We start from the raw sequence: 22676 nt of genomic DNA, 5'->3' as shown, positions 1-22676 counted from the left end.
AGCAAGTTTTGATGACTGCTCTTCCATTTCAATTTGAGGAGTGTCACAGGGTTTGGGGTGAAGTTATGAGATATCTGTCCACTGCAACCCATCCCAGGGACATTTCTATTCTTTAGGTTTTCAATTCAGCAAGAATGTTGTTTATTTCCTGACACTCAACATTGACCTCTACCAAAATTTGTGTTCACATTTTTACCACAGAACAAGTAATTTTTTTCTTAATGTTGAATATTTAAGCTGATTTTATAATAGTATTTACAATGATGTTAGATGTTTTACCTTTGACAAAATAGGCTTCCAAAATCTTTGATTGTTTGAAGCAAATGAAAAAAATTGAACCATTGCTGCAATTAACTGATTTTCTGGCTCGAAGCATGCAATGTGACTGATACCAACACTGGTACCATTTAACTCTTCTCAGAGTTCTCTGAAGAATCAACACAGGCAGACTTCAATGAATGCCCCTTCCCTTTTAAAAGATTATCTTTTTATTTTTGCCACTTTAATTGTCTTCAATTGGTAAATGAAGGAATAAGATTAGAGCATGTCCATACAGGTGGGAAAAAAATGTCCCCTACACTAGTTTAATCCTTGTACAAAGTTACTCCCTGAAAAAGGAAACAATCTAGGTGACAAAATACAACCTTTGCTCTGCTCCCCGAGCTACACTGCCCTATGAGGATTGCATCACCCTGGAAAAGTGGGTGAGTTTTTAAATTAGCCCAGAGTCACTGACTGCTCTCAAACCATATGTCCACAGAGCTGCTGCTGCCCAGATGGGGCTTTTTTCCTAATTCACATGAAGGTTCCCTTTGGACTAGGTGTTGCTCTGAACACAACAGTAACAGAAAAATCCTTTGAAGAATCAGGAGAAAAATTAGCCTTCCCCAACTCATTTCCGTCTAGCTCCTAACATAAATTACCTTTCCAGAAACTTTTGATTAATTTAAAGTTTATTTGAATTGAGAGACCATTCTATATCTCTAAGCCCTTAAAGTTCAGCCATAGCTGCTCAAGGTAGAGCATTTTAAGGGCTTTTCCATCATGTTTTGGCAAGTTTGGTCTTTCTGAATGTGCTTCCATATGACTAACTGTCAAAGAACACTGTCGGAAAAGCTTTCCCTGTAACTTTACGGTGTGCCAAAAGAGACAATGTTTTGATGAAGTACGTAGCTTTTCCAAATATAACTTTGTTTTTCTTGAGGGGGGGGAGTCAATTACAGATCCTGTAAAGTTACAGGGAATTACCATTTCAATGAAGAAACTTAAAATCATTATCAGCCAGAAAACATTCCAATTAAGTAGTTCCTGGAACTAGTCTTTCCCCCAAAATGCCTCCTTCCTCAGTATTTAACATAAGCCATGTTCTACAGATGGGAGGTATACATGAAATTTTGGAAGGGTGAAGATGGAGGAAGAGCTTCTCTCTTCTTTGGACAAAATTTCACTTGTTCTTTTTCTAGTTCAGAGAGAGACTAAGTAACAGCTGAAGATAATTCATTAAGATGACGAATTCAGCTCTCAAAAGAATGTCTTTTATGATAAAACAGCTTTTATCTATAGAAGACCAAAGATTTAAAACATACACGTATGGGCTTCCCCAGAACAGTGTGAACAGCATGACAGAACTATACATCATTAACCAGATAACAATGGCGTTACACAAAATCAACTACACCATAGCCTCCTTACACAAGATAGGTAAGATTAAGGCATGATAGCTTTCATTTTCTTCATGTTATTTCATTCTTTTTTGCTCATGCAAGATTAAAAAAAACCCTACTGAGTTATTTATCACTCCCTTATTATTTGTGGTAGAGTCATCTACATTCTGCAAAATAATTATAAAAAAATCCCTCATGAATTGAAATGGGACACAAGGGCTCAGCAGACGTAGCTGTAGCTCTCATGTGAAAACAAATGGAATGTTTTCCTTAATCAATCAGACTGAATAATATTAATGGGCTTGGCAGTGACTTAATCAGGGCTGCTGGCTCCCACTTCCCTGCCTGGTGCCATCTTTCCAACCAGGCTATAAAATGCTGGTCCCTCCCTCACACTGGACAACTCTATTTTCACACGTTCAATTGAACAAAACTCAAAAGGAATTCTAAAAGCTTGGCCTGTCTCATAAAATGTTTACCAGATATCTCTACAGGATGGCAGCTGCACTACCATGTTTCATAATCAGGAGAAACAGTGGCTGAGTCAACTCTACTGATGAGCACAATTATATTGGTGGGAGATTGCGGTCGGTCACACTACAAGGTCTCATTTTTCAGCAATTTTGTTTAAAACTTCATTTAAACAGCTGCCTGCCATAGAACCTTCTGGACAACTATAAGGCTGCCTTTGTGTAAATCAGCTTGGAGAGTAGGATTGAGTCAGTGGCACCCCTTAACTTTCTATTTTTAGCAGGGGCTCAAATGCTTTGTGAGGCAGTCTAATTTTTGAGTTTCAATGTATATTTCCACAATTATTACCATAACAACCCAGAATAAACACACTGAAAAAAAAATAATGGAGGCATTGGTCTTCTCTACCTGTCCTGTTTACTACATAGTCAGCACTGTAAGACCTTCAGGGAGTAAGAGGTAACTGGATAATAAATCTAATACATTCAGAGTTTTGCTTGTGTGTTTGTGATTAAAAGCATTTAAATATAGTCCAGTTTGAAAGAATGTTCATGGATTAGATTATTACTCTACTACTGTATTATTATTTTATTAATAAGAACATTATTATTAATTATACATCTATTGTTATTATATAATTGTTAAATTATATACATATCTCTTATTCACAACAATTCCATTTTACAGATGAGTAAACTGAGGCACAGAGATTTCAGTTCCTTAACCAAAAAGTCACCCTGCTTCTAAGTGGTGGAGACAGATTCCATTCTTAGCCAAATCTGATTAGAGAACTCATGTACTTAACCTCTACCCTGTATAGCTTCATGGGGATCAGTTTGTTTTTTCCTTTGTTTGATCTTCTTGCAAAACTCCTTCCTACTCTTTCTGAAGATTCCTGGGTCTCAGCGATTACCAAACCTAAGCTAAGATTTACACCTCTGTGTTTGTGAGTGGTGTTGGGCAGTAAGTGACTGAGAGAGATACAGACATGAAAATTTCCAGTAAACATAGTCCTGAATTGTTTGCAGTGGAGAGAAAGGAAGTGAGGCACATTCTTTCTTCTTGAATGTTGCCATGAAGTCATCCGTTGGCATTTCTACACTGACCCACAAGTAAACTATGGTTTTCATCATCTTAATCCAGCATGTAGCCATGCTAATTATTGCTAAAGGGAGAAACACTCATTCCCTGGTGACAAACTGGTACCTGAGGTGTCACGAGTGGACAAAGGGTCTTCTCTGAAAGCAATGCAGCCTGTGCCCATGTGGAAAAGAAAAGAAAAAAAAAGTATATATCTTAGAAGGTGGTGAGTCATTGCCACCTGGTGGTTAAAGTGATTTAACCTTCTATGTAGGTAGAGAAATTAGCAATGCTAATTGGCTAGTTCACTTAATTTTACTCACTTTTGGCAGTGGAGACACTTATTTAGTGACAGATGGTTTTAAATGTTAAACAGTTAATTCCTACCTCCAACTCATTTCCATTCCCCACATTGTTTTACCTCCTCTGATTATCTTACCTTTGTCTTCCTGGTCTACCTTCATAGAGTTGGAAAACTATCTTACTTTGGCTCTAGATTCAGGATTTTTCACAATGCAGTCCCTTCTAAGACAGGCTTTATAATCTCAGAATATATCTTGATTGCCCTGAAGACGTATCTCTAAAATTTTCAAGGCTATTATTTAAAGATGTGTGGTTTTTGAAGAGCTTTGAGATCTAATATAGGGACTGTGTGCTTTAACTATTGCCTGTTGGTTTTGTCATGATGTGTCAGAAGCCAGATGTGCGATTTGGGGTCCAGAAATAAAAGAATGATGGCATAAATATATAAATCTAAAATGAAGCTAATAATCCCTGTCTCATGGCATTAAGTAGGACAAAAAAGAGAGGAGAACCAACAGAAAAATGTATAAAGCTGGTGCATAAAAATTGTAGTCCTTCTGATTTCATCTAGTAGCAAGGTGACAGTATGTGTGTATATGTGTATGTGTATATCTGTGTGTGTGTGTGTATAAGATCATGGTGCTTAAAAGAAAGGCATACTTGACTTACAAATATACTGAAAGACTAACAAAGTGAATATCCTACTTCAAGTTTTTGTTCGAAGGCAAGAACAGAGCTGCCTAAAGTTACCCAAATGTAATCAGCAATCCATGTCCTTTCCTTGGCGATTTTCTGTCTTCATAGTTGGAGAAACATCATGGAAAATCATGTGTCTCAGATGAAAGCTCTTCTTTTCAGTCACAGGAATAACTCTGCCCATGTCTCACTCTTTTTGTGACAAAGTCCCACCTTAGAGCAGGCTCAGTAGCTTTTATTCTGTACTGTGTGGGGTGTCTTATTATTTCCCCGTTTCCTTTGTCTTCTCCTTCTAGCAGGGACAGAAATGACCTGAGGCAGCACTTAAATAAACTCACATTTTCTGAAGCCATATGAAAATATACCACATGATCAATGTTATTAGTAGACAACCACAAAAGCAAGCCTTGGACCATTAAGCCAAATAGATAACATTTTGACAACCATTTTAGAGACCATACTTACCTCCTCATCTTGAGCTATGGTTTCACTACCTATATATATATTTTTTTTTCTAGCTCTATAGTCATGCATAAAAATACAGTAAAAGGAGTTAAACACCCCCTCCCTTGTTGTCAGCACCACATCTCATTGTACATTTTATTTCCACAGGATCCCATAAAGACAGCCATGCATCAGCAGGAAAATATACTTCCTAACATTCAAAGGCAATGATGCAGATAATAGGGACTGGCATCCTCAGTGTGGGATACATACTGTCCTCAGTCCCTGGCCCAGATGTTGGTAACAACCAATAAACTCTATTATACACATATATAAAAAAAGCAGCTTGAAGGAGTGGTCTGCTTAGCTAGATTTATTAAGAGAGATCTTTAATATGCCATATGGCAGGTTGGCTCTCCCAAGCAGTGCAGCCCCGTGAAGGAACGGGTTGCAGTGTGATGACCGGTCCCAGCACAAGCATTGATAACCCTCCAGGAAGATGAGTACTTGCTGCAGGACTTGTCACCAGTGTCACCCGTGATATGTGTCTTAGCAGTCCATTATGCCTCAGTATGTTTTCAATCAGAGCCGGGATCTCCACTATGCCTACTGTTTAGAGAACTCTTTAGGCATCTTCAGAATAGGGGATGTGAGAAAGGGAGGGCAGGGCTAAGATCCAGCATGGTCTTTCCCCTGGCCTCTGCCTTTTATTGAGACACTTGTGTAGGAAATACAAACTAGGGGATTTGCAACGCTTTTAAAAGCTATTCTTCAAGGAAATGGCAGAGTGGCATCGTGTATGTTGTTTGAAATACTGGAAACAAAACAGATTTTTCTTCTAGTTGAAGCTGGCTGTGTGAGAACAACTTTTCTGTATTAAAACATCATGTCTTCCACGCAGAAAGGCTTTTATTCAAGGATCTGTGTCAGTCTTGTGTTTCCTTTTCATTAACATGCAAGATAATTTTACCAATATTTTAAATCTGATAGGAAACAGTCACTGTAAGACGTGTGTAGTTACTGTATCTTTACAATTAAAAAATGCAAATGCATTTCTAGGCAAATGACATGACACCTTTTCTGGTTTAAACACTATCTTTATTATTTCATTTTTTGGTAAATACTTCAGGTCCTTGCTAAGACTAGGAGCTGGAGTTATTAAAAAGGAATGTCAAAACAGGTTTTGTAAATGCAAACTCAGTGAAGAGAGGCGTATTTAAAATTTAAGCCATGAGAAGAGTATACATCCCTTGTATGACAATTCTGCTAAAATAAAAACTCTGAGTCTTATCCTGAGACAATATTAAGCAAACACAGCTTGAGGGACATCTTGAAAAACAGCCGGTCTGTAATCTTCCACATTGCCTAAGCCTTGAAAGTCAATAAAAGACTTAAGAATTTTTCTAGAATGAAGGAGACATAGACATGTGAAAACTAAATAAAACATAAGGTTTGGAATTGGATCCTTTGGCTAATAGGGACATTCTTGGGACACAAGGGGCTTGAATGGGATCTGTGGGATAGATTGAAATCAAATATTAATGTAAATGTTCTGAGGTTGATGGTTGTATTGTGGTTATAAAGGAAATGTCTTTTTTGGTAGGATATAGAAAATATCCAGAAGTGACAGAGCATCATGTTAAAAATTTACTCAAATGATTTTGTAAAAAAAAAAAAATTCCTTGTACTATTCTTCAACTTTTCTCTAAGTTGCAATTATTTCAAAATAATTATAATTAAGCTACCTTTTGTCTCTGATTTTTAAATGTTTTTGGTGGCTCCTTGTGAATGAAAGCACTCAATTCAATTGGTAAAAGCAATCAAATCTAAGAATTACATTAGAGATAACTAGCTAATTACTTATCATTATTTCTGGAATATATTTGTGACAAAAATAAAATAATTATAAAATAATTACATGAGTAACACGGCATTTAATATTATAAAATTTGTTGCTAAATCATTTGATTAATTTTGGGTATTGTTAAACTGAGTAAATACCACAGAAAGAGTCATGAAGTTAGTATGCTATTAAAATACAACGCATGCTGTTCAGTTCAATGAGAAGTTTCTCAGTAACTTTTTAAAGTGCAGTGTTCTCTTTGTAGCAAGGCCAACTTCATCTAAAAATGCAGCGTCTTTGACAGAAAACTTGTAGTACTATGGGCACTGTCTTGTTCAGCCTTTGAGCATTAACTGGTATTTGAGTAGTGATATTTGCAGAAGAGCTGCTATGGTTTCAAGTTGACAAGCCATTAAGTCTTCTCTCCCTAAAGCAACTGCTAAACAATTCACTTGGAAATTTTACAATTAGATTTTCCACTTAGCTGTTTACTGCTTATCACTTCATTCCTCCTCTGGAAACTTCTGAATTCTTTTAATATCACTAATAGATTTGAGTTTAATTTTCTGCCATTTTTTAATTGATTGGCAATTAATGGTGAAATGGGAAACTCAACATGGGCATACTTTCAGTTTGACTGCGTTCATGTGTGTCTTTAATAGCAGTTTGTTAATTTAATGTGGGAGAACATTTACTTGGGCTTTTGAGCAAATGCATGCTGACTGAAACTGTTACTTGTTGAGTATTTGATATGGTGACTGGGTGTAGACTTTTTGCAATAATGAGTGAAAAGAAAATACAGTGATGCCTAGGCGGGCACTGATTAAAAAAAAATCTTAAAAGTCATCAAGCTCATGTCCTTAGTCTTCTAAAATGAAGACTGAGATTATTAGAAGCTATAGGAATGGCCCATGGACCCTCAGGTATCTTCGGTGTTCTATGGTACCCCCAAAACCAGATATAGACAAAGAGCTATTACAAATTCCATATTGAAGTAAACCCTAAAGGATTTTCTACAAAGACCTTCTTTTGCAGAATTTAAAAAAATCTCTGCATTACTTTCTCTTTTTACCCCTGTTTTTTACATGTTAAATTGTTTTTTTTTTTTTTTTAGCATTACTTTCTTTTTATAATTTTATCCTGGTGGCCCTGGCAAACCAAGAAACCCTGATGGAAAATTAACTTTTAGTTGTAAATTGGCAATTTTAAGCTAAATGGGCCTTATTTTTCCTTTGAGCTCCAAGTGGTTGACAACTTAGTACTGTCTTTGTATAGCTGTGGTCATTCCGTCTCTAAGTATTTTATCTTTCTTTCTCTTCCCTTCTGGAGAAACATTTTCAGAGGTTGGGCAATTTTCTCTGTCCCTCTGATGAAGGAAACATTTGTATCCCACGTTATTTCATCTAGGTTTTCTGTCCTGGACAGACTGGAAATAGTGTGTTGCTGGGTATTTGAGAGAATGGGGGCAATGCTGTTCCTACAGTGATGTTCCCATAGGTCACCCACCATTGGGGCGCTTGACGGCATCTGCGGTAGACTTCCAGCTCGGAAATGGAAGCCTGTGCTAGGGACCCCGTCAGACCACAAGCAGAGGACTTGCCTCGCATATCAGCAAGAAGTTTTGTACCTTCTGAGGCCACATAGACTCAAACCAAAGTCCAGATGAGGATGGAGGAAGCTCCTTCTTCTTTCTGGTCTGATGGATTTCTTGTTTTAAAATCCATCTTGAGTGTAACAGGAATATCTAAGTGAGTTGACAACAAAAATTTTAGAAGACATAGTAGGATTATGTGCATTTCAAGGCTATATTTATCATCTTCCAAGTAAGGACAAAAAGGAAAAGAATGTTGTTTATTTTCTTGGCTTTATATTTTCATCATGGGAATATTTTAGGTATTCTATGCTTTCCTAGTAGGTACTTTGGCAACTATCAGGCAAGACTGTGGGAGGAATTTATTTTTCGATAGTCCTGGGATTTGTAAGGTCAGGAAGAAAAGAAATCTGAAATTTAACGTCCTCCCTTTTAGATACGTTAGTTATTCTACATCATTTTGGAATTCTAAATATTTGTGTCTTGGCTTTATAGTCACACATTTTTGTCTAAAAATATTGACATGTTATTAAAAATAGAAGACACTGGGTCTTATTTTTTATCAAATTATTTCATATTTCAACATATTATGTACAGTACATTTAAATTCTAAGAGTTTTGATGGAGAGAATTTTTAGAGCTAAAATAAATGCTGTTTTAAGAGGAATATATTCAAAGAAAAGAACCTGCTCCAGAAAATTGTTGTGGCAGTGACATTTTTCAAACTTTTAAGCTCAAAATGTTCGCTATAAAATCTGGTGAACTTCATCTGGAAGCACGGTTTAAATGTGAAAGAATCACCTTGAAAGTTAGTATTTAATACAGGCAGTAGATTTATTTCCAAGAAATGTAAACATCTGCTTTAACAATGTTAAACAATTGAAATATTGATTAATATCATTGATTATTTAAACTCAGCCAAATTTAATGAATTTGGAGCAGCTGAAGTCTTCCCAAAACAGACATTATTGAAGTGGATCTAAAATATTAAAAATTATGGACAAGGAAGAAGCAAATCATCTCAACTTCAAAGCTTAAAAAATCTTCATGGTTATTAAAGCCAAAATGTTGCTGTAACTTTTATAGCTATGAGTCAGATTCTGAAGTCTGCTTATTTTACGTTTAGAAATATTCAGTAATGTCAAATACTTAGCTGGTATAATTCCCTTTTGGGGGCATGATTTCTTAATTCAAGTACATTTAAAAATTTTTAATATATTTAAGCACGTCCCAACTTCTGAATTAATTGTATTCAACTATTAGTTTTGGTTGGTTTTCTGAATTTAGAATGTGGTATTCTGTAGAAACGATGATTTAAACGATGATTAGGATCATAGCTAATCATATTTTACCCCTGTTTTTGGCTGAAATGTAGTGTGTTTAGTCTGTTCAGGATGCTATAACAAAATACCATAGACAGAGACGCTTAAACAAAAACCCAGAAATTTATTTCCCGCAGTTCTGGAGGCTGGGAAGTCCAAGACCAAGGTGCCAGCAGGTTCTGTGACGGGTGAGAGCCGACTTCCTGGTTCATGAACCAGTGTCTTTTCACTCGTCCTCATGTGTGGAGAGGGCAAGGGAACTTTTGGGAGTCACTTTTACAAGGGCGCTAATCTCATTCATGAGCCCTGCTTCCCTCAATACCTAATCACCTCCCAAAGGTCCCACCTCCTAATACCATGATGCTGGGGATCAGGTTTCAAAGTAGGAATTTTAGGGTCACACATTCAGTCCATAGCATAGTGCTAGTGCTTTTCTAGCTCTTATGTAACATTTATAGCAAGGTTTCTTGAAATTCCTGCTAAGAAATACTGGAGATGGCATCTTGACTCCAGACGTACCTTTTTTAAATTGCCTACTTCCGTTCCCCACATATTTGCCTACCTCTTTGCTACTCCCCAGCTCACGGGAGATAGCCTGGTGTTCAAATAGAAACAAATATTGAATTTCACAGTTCCAGCGTTGGTTGAGAAAGGGCAGGATCTGTCACTTCTAAAGGATGGGGTAAGGTCATCTTCTGGAGGTTGAGACAGCAGATATAGGTTTAAGAAATGGAGTAATGACAGGAGATTCTACAGAAGAAACCTTACCTCCGGTAGAAGAAAAATATCAGTATCAGAGGAAGGGTTTTTGGGAGCTTTGCCATTCAAGGTGTGGTTCCTTGGTCAGCAGCATCAGCAACATTAAAAATCTTGTCAGGAAAGCAGAATCTTATGCCCTACCCCAGACCTACAGAATCTGAATCTACAGTTTAAGAGGAATTTAATTTGAGAAGCATTGCGTGGAAGGAGTGCAAGATTTTCTATCAGAGAGGACATGGCATGCTCTCATTGTGCTTTTATCTGCCGAGCATACTCATGTGCCTTTCCAGACATTGGCATTGTTTTGTGAAACTGACCTAGATCCTCTAGATTGTCACTAAACCACTGGGGCTCTTACCCTAATTTTTTCTGATTCTTTTTTTCCACCCATCACCCTGAGTCTCTGCCCTTTGGACTTGACCTTACTTTCTGTATTAGCTCTTAGCTTCCGTTCAGGGTCTTGATGTTTTCTCTCTCCTTGCGTGCTCTTCTTCTTTGAGTTACCACTGGCATTTATTTTGGTTTCCTTCCTCAACTTACTTTCTTAGACTCCAGAAAACATTCTAAGCCTATAAAAGCCATGTTTGCCAGGCTCACTGTACCTTGTGAAGAGGGATTCAGATCATGTCAGGTATCCTTTTGAGGTCAGAAAGGAGAACAGGCCTCTTCTCTGGATCAGACTTGTTAGGGAGTGAGAAGTAGGAGTAACACTCGTATTGGTGATTAGAAGACGTCTCAACTTGTTCAGGCTGCTGTGACAAAGTACCATAGACCAGAAATTTATTTCTTACAGAACTGGAGGCTGGAAGCCTGTGATTAGGATGCTAGCATGGACAGGCTCTGGTGAGTTGCAGGTGCCAACTTCTCGTGCTGTCCTCACATGGTAGAGAGCAGAGAGTGAAACAAACTCTTTCATGACTTATTTAAGGGCACTGATCCCATTCACAAGGGCTCTGCCCTTATGACTTCATGGAAACCTAATAATCTCCCAAAGGTCTTTCCTAACACCATCACACTGAGGGAAGGGGTAATGTCGCAACATACAAATTTTGGGAGAATCACAATCGATCCCTAAAAGGAGGCAATAGAATGAGCTTATATATTCAATGTATGTTAGAGATGAAAGGAAATCTTGGGATCAAGAGTGGTAAAGTGACTTGATTAAAATTTAGAAGCTACCGAGAAGTTGAACTTAGTGTTCATTTCATTCTTGTCTATCATCATGGTAACCACTAGTTTCTGAAGCTGGCTTGTGTTGTAATCAAAAGACCAATAATGAAAGAAGCATCCTTGTTTTAATTTCTACTATGTATATGGCATTATTTTGGGCACAGTATGTCTGTGTATCTAGCCAGCTAGCATTTTATATATATATATAAAAATATATAAAGCATTCTTTCCTAATCTTAGCATTAACCCACTCATCTAGGTATTTTTCCATATTTTTCGAAGAGAAAACTAAAGCTCGGGAAAGTCAGGTCACTTGCCTAATATCACACAATTAGTTATTGATGGAATCAGAATCTGAACCCCTGTTCAATTTTAAATCATCTGAAACTGTTATCATTCTCTTAGGCTTATCTGTGATCATAGGTAGTTCCTGTCGGGGTCACCAGTTTGTTTACCTGAGAGGTAGAAGAATATAGCAGTTGAAGGCATAGACCCTGGAGCCAGAACCTGGTGCAAATTCCCGCTTTGTGTTCGCAAGCTGTGAGACCTCTGGCAAGTTACAGAATCTCTTTGTGCCTCAGTTTCCTCAACTGTAAAATGGGACTGATAACCAGAGCATCTATCTCATAGTGTTGTTAAAAAAATTAAGGCATTTAGAAGGGTATCTAGTGCATGTAAAGTGATAAGTAAGTGTTTCTATAATTGGCATTATCATTAAAGATGCATTATAATTTTTTCTAAGAATAATTGGGAAGTGAAGATATGTAATGTTTGTCAATTTTTTGACTAAGTTGGAGATACTTGCAAGATCCTTTCCACTGCGTATACATGTAGCTGGTATATACACTGGTCATAAAGATGTGTGCTGATGATATGAATTTCCAGAGAGTACTCAATTCTGGTTTTAAGTAGCGAAGTTTAAAAATACAAAATAATTAATTTTTGCATGCAGGATGTATTCTTCTGAGATCAACTGTGATTGTCCTAGCTTTTAATAAATTTTAAAACTGACAGTTACTTTTAAAATAGTGTTAGCCTAGCCTTGATTGCAAAAGGAGGTACACTCCATGAAGTGATTAAACATATGTAAAGATGCATGAAAAGTGAGAATCTAAACTCTTGACTTCCCAGATAGAAACCTATTACCTGGAATGATAAATTATATAAAGGTTGTATGAACTGGGGATCTTAAAGGGGTTCGTGCAAAAGCCAAAGCTCTAAATCCTTGAGGAGAAAGTAGATATTCTGAAATAAATCCCACATGCAAATGCATAATACAAATTTTTGTTTATAATCGACACTACAATCAAAGATGACTTCATTATTTTAAATCACGCTTCTCAATGAACTCATTTACATTCACAGTTATTTATGCCTGCTCAGTAACAAGGGAATTCACCTCATATGAGTGATGTCACACAATAAAATAACTCGATTGCATATTTGAAATTATATCCTTCGATTTCTTTGAAAAAAGGGATGCACGTTAAAAATTAAGTGCTTAGGAGTGCAATAAAGGAAAAGGAAATTGTCCTAATACTGTTGAGTCGGCATTTTAGTGTGTTTTCTTCCTTTCCTTTCCTTCTTCTTTTTTTTAATCTCAGAATTTGACCGAAAAACCCAGCTCAAAGGTTTTAGGGGAGAAAGTTTCCAAAGTCAATCTCGTTCCACCCTGTAGTTTAAAGCCAAGACCTCTTAATATGGTAGCAATTATTTTTAAATGGCCTGACAGTTTTGTGATCTTGGGTATAGAATGTACTAAGCATTGATTACTTTTATTCTGTTCGAATTTAATTTTACTCTTTGTGTCTTTTATGTCTTAATGCTTTTATGGTAAAAATACAGATCAAATGAGTAAAGTAGCCACAGAAGACATTCATCAACTCATAGAGTTATATGCTTTTCTATTTTAGAAGGAATTTAGCCAAGGTGGTTAACTTATACTTTCTCTTAAAAATGTGATTAGTAGTAGAGCATTTCAGTATCAACGTATAATTATTGCTACCAGCTCTGAGTTTATCATCCAGTTAGCACATGATTGTGAGTCAAAACGGAAAGAGGCAGGAGGTTTTATATACATATATCTTGTACAGGATGGGGTGGAAGATTTGGCTTTTGCTGTTTGCTATTTGAGTAATACTGATAGTTTCTTGACCTTTTAATGCTTCAGTTTTCTGAAGTATAAAGTCAGTGATGATGGTACTTACTCAACAAGGTTTTTGTAAATCAAATGATCTATATTAGAAGGCTTATCACAGAGTAGATTCGCAGGCAGTGCTAATTTTCTTTGTTGTATTATGCGTTGATTTGAACTTAAAACTCAAGCAGAGAGATTGCTGTCTTGAAATCTGCATAACACACATATAACAAAATTTTTTTTTTGTAGCTTTCCCTACCCAAGGCAGAAATCCAAACTGTTCAGCTCTCTTTCTAGCCATATCTCTCATTACTCCCTTAAAAGTTAAGTCTCCCCTTCAACCAAAGGATGTACTTACGGCCCCTACTTTTGATGTCACTTTGGCCTTATCTGTCTTGATGTGTTTGCTTTTCTTCCACTCTTTTACTTACCAGTTCTGGTAGGAACTCAAGAGGTAGCTTTCCAAGACTACCTAAAGACTGAAATCCACAGGGTTGTCTTCTTTCTGTGCCAATCCAACACTTACTGCCTACACAGCTCATTAGGTATTTAATCATACAAAACTTTCTGCTAATAATGCAAGTAAAGTCAATGAGAGCTGGGAATAGAGTTCTTTTTCATACAGAGCCAGGCACCTATGACATCCTTCTCTCATATTTATGGAAAACATGCCTTTCTCCATTAGCACTGGTCTTTTGAATTGCGGTTTAGTAATTATTTTGTGTCTCTGTTGTGATCAGAATTCCATATTGCTGTAAGTAAGAAAGCTGAAAAACAGTACCTTAAACAAGACAAGAGTTTCAGTTTTTTATTAAAAATTTCTTGCAAAAGTTGGGTTGAAGCAATCCAAGCTGGCCCTGTGCCCAGCTGTGCAGTCCTGCTGGATCTAGCCCAGTGATGGCTTTCTTGCCATCATTTCTAGAATGTGGCTCTCATCTTACAGTTCAGCCACTGGACCCACATTCTGTTGCCATCGGTCAGAGAAGGTAGGGAGAAGGGGCAGAGGGCAAGCTCTAACTCTTTTATTGCCCTGATAACAATAGAAGAAGATGGATGTCTCGGCTTAAGCAGAGAGTGCAAGTTCACACTTCCTCTGCCTTTTTGTTCCATTCAGGCCCTCAGTGGATTGGATGATGTCCACCTGCTTTGGGGAAGGGCCATCATCTTTACTCCATCTACTGATTCAAACGCTTATCTCTTCCTGAGACCGCCTCATGGACACACCCAGAAATAGTGTCTTACCAGCTATCTAAGCATCCCTTAGCCCAGTCAAGTTGACACATAAAATTAATCATCACCAACTACTGCTCACATTTCATTGATCAGAACAAAGTCATGGCCTCATCTGCCTGCAAGTGAGACTGGGACATCCTGAGCATCCTGACTGAAAAAATGAGTGAATTCTATTACCAAAGAAAGAATGGGAGAATGGATTTTGGGGGGTTGTTAGTAGTCTCAGTCACACCTCTCTTCAGTCTGTCTGGATAGTAAGTTGTTCATGGGCAGGGATGACAACTAACCTTGTACCCTGTAACGTTTCACGAAGAGAAAACTAACATTTCCAGAAAGCTCGTAAGGAAGACGAAAGAATCTCAGGTTACCTCATCTGGAGCGTTGACACATCATTTTCAAATATATGTTAGGGAGCCAATATTCACACTTCTAGACAAAAGAAAGTAAGAGTGAAAAGAGGAAGAGTCAGAACTTTTTTTTTTTTTTTTTTGAGAGTGATAAGATAAACATGTCAGCTTCTCTCTCTGATACCATCTCAGAGGGTGGCGATGCCTTCATGGGATAAGCAGGGGACAGGGCAAGAGCCAGAAACTAGATTTTTGTCAGGGCATTTGGGATTAAGTTCACAGAGAAAGATTGGCCAGGTTCTCCACCTTCGTAAGAAACTGGTATGTAAACTGGAATTCCAGTTGAATTGTTTATATGGTGTTGTTGGTAGTTCTTTTTCAGTGTCTGCAATATGTTGGTTCACTGTCTTTCACTGATAAGTATCATGATGCCTGGAAATCTCCTTTAGTAACTAGAATATTCTTAACAAGCAGGGGATCCAAGCAAAATAAAATTGTATAAATTTCAGGGGATAGTCCTGGTGATTTTAAATAAGCATCCTTGTCTCCTCAAAAGTGAACATCTTGCTAGCACTTTTTAGAACATACGTGTAATAATTAGGCTCCTTTAGAATGCAAGGAATAGCAAGCAACTTGCTCCATTGACCTCAGTTAAAGAGGTGGGTCTAGGAGTGGTGGTGCTGCAGAGCTCTGCACCAGGTCAGCTTGTAGGGACCTGCTGAGCTGTGCTTTCCTGCTTGTATTATTCATGTCATGCTTTGGGGTCTTCCTATTAATTAGAATCACAAGCTGTCTTAGATAAAAGCATAACTGCCTTGGCAGCGGTAGTGAAATGTTAATCAATCTGTGTAGACGTCTGCCTGGAGATGTTCTGTGTCAGGGAAATATGTCCCAAGGTCCCAAGCTGATAAAGCATGATGGGGTCAAAGGCTCCCGTGTCAGACTGATGCACAAGAGGACAGGGGACAGAGCAACTGAGCAGATAAGAAAAGCAGGCTCAAAGTATCAAAGAATTTTGGAACCGATGGCTTGGAAACAGCGCCCCAACACAGATGCCAAGGCTTGGATAACAAACGCGTCGCAGACTTTACAGACTGGGGTGCAGATAACGTCCCCGAGCAATGTTCTAAAGTGAAACACTTCTACACATGGATTTGCAGGATGTGTAGTCTGCTTTCTTCAAGACAAACTTATCATGTAAATATTTGATGAACCGAAGTGCTTAATGTCTGGGATGGGGCAGCTGGAAGGAGAGAAACCATTCTAATAGCTTTTGTGACACGGAACTCATATCCGCCCTTGCATATTGCAGCCACCACTAGAGACTGCTCTGAGAAAGGCTGCCATAGTACCAGCCAGAGAGTTGGTGCCTAAGAATCAGGACGGAAATTCAGGGAGATTTTCTACCTGCTGGGAGATGGCAGCAGGTTCCAATATGGAGAGTCAACACATTCCCTCAGGTTATTCTCCATCAAGAAGTTCAATGATTTATTCTAAGATTTCAACTCTTATAAATCCCATTGTATATTGTGATGCATCATTTATGGCAAGAAAAAATTCTGTAGTCTGTTAAGCTGTTTAGGCTGCTATAACAGAATACAATAAACTGAGCAAAGATATACTTCTTACAGTTGTGGAGCCTGGGGAGTCTAAGATCAAGGCACCAGTGGATTTGGTGTCTGATAATTCCTTGTTCAGAGATGTCCATCTTTTGGCTGGAACCTCGCAAGGTGGACGAGGACAAGGGAGCAATCTGGGATCTCCTTTACAAGGGTGCCAACTCCATGCATGAGGGCTCCACCCTCATGACCTAGTCCCCTCCCAAAGATCCTCCTTCAGATACCATCATATCGGGGATTAGTTTCAACATGCGAATTTGGGGGGACATGTCCATTCAGTCTATAAGAGCAGCAAAGAAGTGTTTCTGTGAACCAGAAGCACTGTCTTTCAGGGCTAAGTTCCAAGCAGTAAGTTCCTTTCACTGCCCAGGGTACAGGCGTAGATTTCTGCCTCTGCCATGGTAGCTCTTCCCGGGTGGGTGGTCTCACTCCTCAGGGTGAGCTCAGTAAAGGGAGGTCACACCAGCCTGACAAACTTCCAGAAGTCTCCTTTGACCCCTTTGTATCGACATTTAACCAGGTCACAACTCTCGCCCTCCAGGGTCTTCTAGTCATGGCCACTTCAATGTCTCAGAAATCCCACCCCTTTTCCTTTCTGGGCTCTGACCAGGGAGTTGGGAACTTGATTCCTCGAGGGAAGGATTTCTCTATGTTGCTATTAAGCTTTGGTCAGGACTCACCTTGACCTAATTTTGAATCAGGAAGGAAGGAGTGATCTTTTAAGAATTCAAATTGTCCTATCTTTTCTTTTTGTGTATACCATAAATCTCACCCATTTTAAGTGGGCAATTTAGTGGTTTTTAGTCTATTCATGGAGTTGTGCAACGATCACCACAATTTTAGGACATTTTTATGACCCTCAAAAGAAACCCCTATAAGCAGTCACTCCTCATTCCCTCAACTCTCAACCCCCTGACAACTAATCTACTTTCTGTGTCTATGGCGTTGTCTATCCTGGATATGTCATAAACGTGAAATTACACAATATGTAATCTTGTGTAATTGACTCCTTTTTCTTAGCATAATTTTTTCAAGGTTTTTCTATTGTGTAGCAGGTGTAAGTACTTCAGTACTTTCAAGTGTCAAATAATATTCCATGTGTGGAGCTACCACATTTTATCAGCTGATGGTTATTAGATTGTTTTTACTTTTGGGCTATTATGAATGATGCTTAAATTGCAACTTTATATGTGGAGGTATGTTTTTATTTTTTCTTAGGTATATGCTTAAGAGTGGAATTGCTGGGTCATATGTTTCAACATTTTGAGAAACTGACACTGTTTTCTAAAGTGGCTGCAACATTTTAGTCTCACCAGTAGCATATGAGGGTTCTAATTTCTCCATATCCTTGTTAACATTATTTTTCTTTCACTGTAGTGGGTGTGGAGTGGTGTTTCATTGTGGCTTTGACTTTCGTTTCCCTAGTGGCTAACAACAAATTACGTTGAGCATTTTGTCATGGGTTTATTGGCCGTTTGTTTATCTTCTTTGGAGAAATGTATATATTCTGGATGCAAGTCCTTTATCACATGAGATTTCAAAGTATTTTCATATGGTTGCTTTTTTGATGGTGCCCTTTGAAGCACAAAAGCTTTTAATTTTAGGGGAGTTCCTATTTATCTTTTTGTTGCTTGTACTTTGGGTGTTGTATTTAAGGAACCATTACCTAATCCAAGATCACAAAGATTTACTCATATTTCTTCTAACATGTTTGTAGCTTTAATTCTTATATTGAGGTCTTTATGTTCCACTCTGAGTTAACTTTTGTGAACGATGTGACATAGAATTGAGTCTATAATTGATTTCCTATTCTGTTGCCTTAGACGTTTATCCTTCAGTCAGTACCACAGTGTCTTGATAACTGTAACTGTGCACTAAGCTTTGAAATGAGGAAGAGTGACTCTTCCAACTTTGTTCTTTTAAAATTTTTTCTGAGTTTCTTGCATCTGTATATGAATTTCAGGATCCACTTACCAATGTCTGCAAAAGAGCCAAATGGGATTTTTGGTAGAGATTGAATTGAGCCTGTAAATCAATTTGGAGATTATTGTCATTTTAGTAGTATTAAATATTCCAATACATGCACACAGGGTGTCTTTCCAATTATTTAGATCTTTAATTTCTTTCAATACAGCTTTATAGTTGTATGTGTAAGTCTGTGTATGTCTTGCCCTCCTTTTGGTAAATGTATTTCTAAGTGTTTTATTCTTTTTGATGCTCTTATGTTGAACTGCTTTCTTAACTTCCTTTTTAGATTGTTCTTTGGTAGGCTATGGAAATATAATTCATCTTGCAAACTTGCTGAACTCATTTATTAATTTTAATATTTTTAGTGAACACCTTATATGCACACAAGTTCATGTTATGTGTAATTAAAGATAGCTTTGCTTCCTTCTTTTCAATCTGGATGCCTTTTATTTATTTTCCTTGTCTAACTGCTTAGTTGCCTTTGCCTAAATTCTCCAGAACAGTGTTGAGTAGATGCAGGGAGAGCCAACATCCTTTTCTCGTTCCCTATCTTAAGGGGAAAGCTTTTAGTCCTTTACCATGAGGTACGATGTTAGATGTGGGGTTTCTTATAGATACACTTTGTCAGACTGAAGAAGTTCCCTTTTATTATAGCATCTCTAGATATGGCGTTCTCTCCAGAAATTATTGTTGTTTGCTTGCCTACTTTTTAACTTATTTTGCACTTAGCTATACTAGTACTTTGCTGAACTGGTATCTCTACTGGCTTACCATCACACCCAGTATGGATCTTTTGCCGAGCCTGGAAGGATAGAATCTGCTAGTTCTGAACTGCTGCCGAACCTACCTGGAATTGCTCTTCCACAGTGGGAACTTGGGAAATGGAAGCTGTAACTTGATTTGCTTGGGAAAGAGGGGCTACACCAACCATACCAATGTCTCTTCCCTACTAAGTGGGGCTTGTGTGGGGGGGGAATAGGCGCCACTACCGTGCTCCAGCCAGACCCAGTATAGGTCTCTTACAGCACTGAGCTGTGAAAAATGGATTTGGCCAAGGACCACCTGTTGTGGAACCTACCTGGAATAGCTCTTCCATGGCGTGAGGCAGGGGAGGGACAGGGTGGAGGCACAGACGGGAGCTGACTTTCAGCTGTGGCTCCTGTTGGAGCAGTTGTTCCCAAAGGCTTACCTTTGGGAGATGGTTGCTATCCTAACTGGAGCGCCCCTGCCTCACACTGTTCTTACGGGAAATTTTTAGATTTTGATGAATACATGCTTCTGAATTTGTATAAACCCTTTGAGCAATCTCAAGAGAATTTGAATGATTGTCAGTGCTAATTTTGACCAATTAAATAGATGCCTTTTTCTGGGAATGCTTACCTGAGTCCCTCACAGTGCCATTCTGAAAGTCTCAATCTTTGGTTAAAGAACAAAAAACAGAATTTGGAGACACTTGTTAAAACTGCCAGGCAGACTTTATTTAGGGGGACTATCTTGACAGGTTATAAGGACCACCGCAGTGAGGCTTTGGGGAGAGAGATTGGGCTCAACTGAGAATACAAGGCTAAGTGGGAATTTATAGCCAAAGAGCAAAATGGGGATCAGTCGATGGAAAATTACTAAGAGGAAGCATCATGGGTACTGGGAAGTTCTGGCTAAAGTGACCTAACAGGATTCTTGCTAAAATGGGACAATGTGGAAACCAATATGGAAGCACAAAGTCCAGGGCTTAGTTGAGCAGAGTTCAGAAAAGGCTGAGGAGAATGTGGACAAGGAGAGAATCTTTGTTATCTTCAGTCTACTACTCTTTTTTAGAGTTTTCAATTCTTATCTGTATTTAGGAGGACAGGTTTTGCTAATACATAAAGAAAAGGGTATTTCTCCAAGTGAATACATATTCTCTTGCTTCAGATTTGACTAAGGGAGGCTTCTTAAGGTTTTTTTCTTATTAATGATAATTTTTCCCGACGTGCCTTGGTGCCCCCACCTCTGTGTCTGTGTTGTCCCATGCAGCAGCCGCTAGCCCAGCGACTGCCACACAGTGTGTCCACACTGAGGCATGCAGTAAGCAGGTGCTGGATTTCAAAAGCATTAGGACGAAAATGAACAGAAAATATCTTTCTGATGATTTTTATGCTGATTACATGTTAAAATGGGGTGATCTGCACCTGTTGAGTTTTAAATGTATTATTAAAGTATTATCAGCTGTATCTTTTTAGTCAGTTTTTGTGTGGCTCCTGGGAAATGTTACATCGCCTAGGTGGTTCACATCACATTTCTGTTGGACAGTGCTGTCCTCCATCACCTCCCCTCACCCCCCAGTCAGCTGTAAAGCACAAAGGGGATCATATTTTAAATTTCCTCGGAAGGCATTCTCAGCTTGGCAGGTACACAAAGTCTACTAAATGCCTTTCCAGTACAGATATCTTCAAAGTTTTGTGGCTCTCAGGTTATATTTCACTCCATTAAGAGGTCAGATGTGAAATAATGAAAAATGTATAAATCCTTCAGCAAGTAGTCCATTTGGCTAGAACAATCACAATTATAATCTGTGTTACTTTCCTATTTGCAAATGTTTTCACACGTTAGTTTCTCTCATTTCCTCCCAAGTTTCCTTTGATATAAGCAGGAATTATTATTAATATTACAGCTGTTTTTAGGATATTTTGAGGTTGAAGATTTGAAAGGTTAATTAATGATAACAGATACAGCAAAACAGCACCTTTTTTTTTTTTTTGCACCCTGTTGTAATTAGATTTGATTCAACACATATATTTGGGCACCTCCTAAATTCAAAGGACTGTGTTACCACAAAGGATTCAGAAAGTCGTTACTAACCTTTAATCTGCTAGGGAGAATTAAATAAGTACACAAAGGATTATCATCTAATTTTGCACTACACTGATTTAAGGAGAGAATTACTTTCAATTAAGAGGAATCAAGGGAGCATAACAGGGTCAAGGATTGTAGGGGGAAAAAACCCCTCATATCTTTGTTAGTGTTTGCTTGGTTCTTGGCTATGCTGGTCACTCCAGATGGAATAAAGCATCTCCTTTGCCTGTCCCATCTAAGCAAGGAAGACTAATCTGACAGTGTAATCACGGAGGTGTGTAAAATTTAGTTTATAAAGATTTCCACTGGAACATGGTTTATGGCATATTGGGAATAATTTAATATTTCTCAGTAGGGAATTGATAAATAAATAATAGTCATGAAAACTACTATGGATCAATTATACCATTAATTTTAGAATTATACTTATTTAGCTAGAAACCATTCGTAATATATTGTTAAGCAATAAAGATGGCTTAAGAAAACATATCATCACATCGTGAAATATCCTATCTATATATTTATGTAAATATATAATCACTATATCATCTATCTCTTTATATGTATAGATATATCTTCTGTATAGATCTATGTACCTAGATATAATGTGTATATATTTTACATAGTTGCATTTTTACAAGCTAGATTTTGAAAAATGCAGCAAAATGTGAATAGAGGTTGGAGAATTTTTGATGATATTTATTCTCTTCTATTTTCAAGATTTTACAATGGAAATATTTTAATTTTTAATCAGACATAAAGCTGGTTAAAGTAAAGTTTTAGATACAATCTTGTATTTTAGATAAACCTGGAAGGAAAATATGAATGCAAATTGTTCATAGTTACTACCAGAGTTAATGTCTGTGAATAAACTGTCCATTAAATTATTTTCTCTATGGTACAAAGGAATTCATCCTTCAGTTGGTAAAGTTTCCTATTATATGTAGATAATTCACCCTGTTTTAAAAGATATCCAATAAGAGAAATATAAAAGGATTTTTCCTTTGAGGTCCAATGAAGACAAATAGCTAACATCTCCCTGGATTTTAAGAGAAATATAGAACTCTAGGAATGAAAAATTACGTATTTCAACTATAGCCTACTTGTCCTTGTGTCTTACAATAAAATGAAGCAATTCTCCTCTAAAGGAAAGTTGTTTAGAAAGATTTCAAATATTCGTATTTTCTTATTATATTA

Source organism: Vicugna pacos, chromosome 14 (assembly GCF_048564905.1).
Source record: "Vicugna pacos chromosome 14, VicPac4, whole genome shotgun sequence".
Lineage (NCBI taxonomy): Eukaryota > Metazoa > Chordata > Mammalia > Artiodactyla > Camelidae > Vicugna > Vicugna pacos.
The sequence above is the reverse complement of the archived record's forward strand: the minus strand, read 5'-3'. Positions refer to the sequence as shown.